At 43.9% G+C, this 3,840-nt stretch overlaps 1 long non-coding RNA gene across 1 annotated transcript; it reads right to left on the bottom strand.

The window, feature by feature from the left end:
- Window positions 1-1,392: 1,392 nt before the first annotated feature.
- LOC115540883 (uncharacterized) lies at window positions 1,393-2,751 on the bottom strand. The gene is made up of 3 exons (XR_003976231.1): window positions 2,673-2,751; window positions 1,992-2,029; window positions 1,393-1,828 (listed from the first exon to the last, which is right to left on the bottom strand). It is a non-coding gene; the product is annotated as an uncharacterized LOC115540883 (long non-coding RNA).
- Between the last annotated feature and the right edge of the window lie 1,089 nt (window positions 2,752-3,840).

Genomic DNA, 3,840 nt, shown 5'->3' on the forward strand with positions numbered 1-3,840 from the left:
AAAGAGCCCATGACATTAAAATCACATTTTTCCTATTGTTTGTTAAATAACATAGGTCTGAATAAGTTTGTGAGCTGTGGTAAGTTTGAAATCGATGCAGTTTGTCTGCTGAATGCAATAGGCAATGAAAGGAAAAAGGCAGAAGAAATGAGCCGATCTGGATAAGGTGACACTGTGACGTAGCGTTGTCAAATTATTATTCATGGCCCTGCCCACTTGGTTGGTTCGTAACCACCCACAAGAATTCTGAAGGAGTCGTGATTGAGCTAGTGCTAAATGCTAATACGTGTAGTTGCTTAGTTCGTAGTAACAGGCTAGTTACAGAATTTTGAATGCAATGGCAGAACGACATCGAACTACATGAACTGCGACATGCTGCCTGCCGCCGGTTGCCGCAAGGGCACCACCGCCGCGAGGCACCACCGCCCGGCAGCAGGCAGCCGGGCGGTGGTGCCTCGCGCCGGCAGCAGGCAGCGCACGGTTCTGATTCAGATTGATGTGGAAGTGGAAGAACCAGAGACGTCGGAGAACCCGACGAAGTCCTTTGTGATTCATTATATCTTACAAGGAACAAGGAAGTGTACAACACTTGCGTTACAGTCCTGGAGCTCTGCCCGATATCTAAATAATATCATATAATACATAGATATCTATATCAAATAATACATATTATCACGGCCAAAAGCTGTGTGCGCGTCCAGACGATATAATGAATCACAAAGGACTTCGTCGGGTTCTCTGACGTCTCTGGTTCTTCCACTTCCACATCAATCTGAAGTAGACGCGGTCGTTTGAGATTCATAATAACCTATCGTCTGGAGGCTCACACAGCTTTTGGCCGTGATAATATATATTATATATTATATGATATAGATATCTATGTATAATATGGGTTTCTAAGAGCCATTGCGATACATCCACCGTAAACAGAGCGCATGGTACCGTGGCTACAAGCTGCTCAGGGCCAGGTGATAATATATATTATATATTATACGATATAGATATCTATGTATAATATGGGTTTCTACGAGCCATTGCGATGCATCCACCGTAAACAGAGCGCATGGTACTGTCAGTGGCTACAAGCTGCTCAGGGCCACACCCCCACCCCCCTCCTTGACCTGCCTTGACACGCCCACCGTATACAGAGCGCATGGTAGTGGCTACAAGCTGCTCAGGGCCACACCCCCACCCCCCTCCTTGACCTGCCTTGACACGCCCACCGAAACAGCGCGTTTGGGGGAAGCTCAATGTGCGACTGTTTCGGAGTGACTGTAACACTGCACCACGGCTGAATTTCGGGGACGTCTTTGAATACTGTGTTTGTGGCCCACTAATACCTATATTAAAGCATCATAAAATAGAATGGCATGGGATCTTTAACATAAAAGATAAATCAATAAAGAGTAGAACAAACAAAGTCTCAACGGGGGGGGGAACACACTGACGCCTTCCTCAGTGAGGTGGACGCCACTCTCGCTTCACTCTCTGTCGCCCGACATCGCCGTCACCGCCGCCATAAAGGCTCAGGCGTCACGGGGAGGGGGAGAGGTGTTTGACTCAAAAGAGGCAAACACCTTCAGGTTTCTCCTGTCCATCATCTCCACACAGAACAGTTAATATCAGTATGTAATCTGAATGAGAATTGGAATGGTTTCCAAGTTTCTTCCTCATCCCCGCCGTCATGGGATTTGCGCTGTGTTGATGCTGCCATCTGCTCCCAACCTTCCATCCCAATGACCTCTGGGAGAGAAACGCTGTCCTTGAAGGACTGTAACTGGCACCATGCTGCTGCCTGAATTGTGTCTTTCAGGACAACATCATCTTTCTTGAAGAAGAAGGAAAAATTATTTGTGTCTGTACTTGACAACAAAGGCTACTACTAGGCCTACTGATGAGTTTTCAGTGATAAAAAACACTATTCAACTAGTCATCAGACTATTTTATCTGGCTATACATACAACCTCCAGCATTACACACATATTACATACCAGGTTCCCAGGTTCCAGTTCCTGGTCTTCAGTTTTGTCTGGAAATAAAACAGATTCAATCTGTTTTACAACAATCAGACCACAATCATTGTTGTCTGTAATGTTGAGGCTAATAGGCTAATACAATGGAATAGTAAAAGTAGGCCCTAGTAGTGCAATAGATCAGCCATGGAGTAGGCTATAACTTGTATATTAATGGTGTCTCTAAAAGTCAAAGAAAATCAGTATAAACATAAAAGCAGTTTTCTACAAAAAAACATTGCAGCTTTTCGGTTTTCTATTTTTCGGCTGCTTTGTATAAGATGGCTTGTGCATATACACAATGTAATTAGACTAATATAATATTGATATTCGATTTCTGTAGACTCTTATTAACATTTCAAGACCCAACATGAAGTATCAACTCATTGCTAAGGATATCCACAACGACGATAAAGTAAGAATGCACCAAGGGTGGGGGAGGGTGAGGGGGGCTATTTTGACCTAAGACACTAGGATATATTTGATCTATATTCACTAAAAATATTTATTCCACCGAATGGTTGACATTGGTTGACAATCCTGAGATTCTAAGCTTTCAAACTTTCTCGCCGGCGGGATTTGACGATTAAGTAACAAGACATAATACACAATTGCATGAATATTACTAAATATATTAAGCATTTTGACATTCTCACTTACTTGCATGTTTTAGGCATCACTCGCTCGGGCGGGCACACTCTAATTTCAGGTAATTTCAGGTACATTTCTGCTAATTTCAGGTCAGAAACGGGATCAGAAATGCTGTTTGAACAGTCCTCAATGTGAACTGAGTGGCCGCCCCCTCCATGTGGACTAAGTTCCCGCCCCCTCCATGTGGGCGTAGTTCCCGCCCCCTCCATGTGGACTGAGTGCCCGCCCCCTCCATGTGGGCTCCGTCTGCGGGCTGCAGTCAGGGGTACTTGTGTGGACCTGAGGAGTTATCTTTCAAGGTAATTAAATCTTACCAAATATGTCACTGTTAGAGTCAGTCACTCTAAATACTTGTTTTAATTTGCTCGTAAGGTTGAGCAACATGTTTATGTCAAGGTATTTTTTGAAAATCCAGGCCTAATGTGATTATACTAATGTGTTAAAGTTCTCTGTGGTTACTATTCGCTGGCGTTAGCTAGGCCTAAACAACTTTAATTTAGCTCATGACTCATTCACGAAATGAGGGAATAAAGCAAGTTTTTCTATCGTGTGAAAGCGTAGTTGACTTTCCTTAGAACTATGAAGTTAATTGGTGTAATTCGCTGGGGGGAGGGGGGGTTACTAACTGCATGCTTAAGTAACTCCAAATGTTGGCGCATTTTTGGGGAAATATTCACTATACCACGGTGGGGAAAGTCGCTGGTAATGTCTTTATTTTTTATGCTGCTATGCCTGGTAAAACGTAAAAACGTGTGAGTATATTAATTGGGCCGGTGAGAATTTTGATGGTCCTGTCTGTAGCCGAGGGCTCTGTAGGCGTCACGTACACGCGGCAATGGCAGCTAGCGTTTAGCATTAGGCTAATATTAGCATCGTTGGGTAGCAAAGGCATTCATAGTTTAAGCGGTTTGGTCTTTACCAGCTATACCTAGCCTTCCCCAGTCATTGTAACGGACTGGGTATTATGTAATGTTGTGTTATGTGTGTTCCTCTGTTAAAATAGTTTGTTTGTGTCCATTTCACGGGGTTGAGTTGTTGGGATTCCAGAGAGTTAGTGGATATGTCATAGGCTGTAGGGTCGTGATTGGCTGAGAACCAGGAAACGTTATCGTTGTTCTGGGGAGAGAGCTAGGCTAAAGTGCGATGCTAATATTGGCCTAATGCTAAACGCTAGCTC

The sequence above is a fragment of the Gadus morhua genome, chromosome 3, assembly GCF_902167405.1.
Source record: "Gadus morhua chromosome 3, gadMor3.0, whole genome shotgun sequence".
NCBI classification, from domain to species: domain Eukaryota; kingdom Metazoa; phylum Chordata; class Actinopteri; order Gadiformes; family Gadidae; genus Gadus; species Gadus morhua.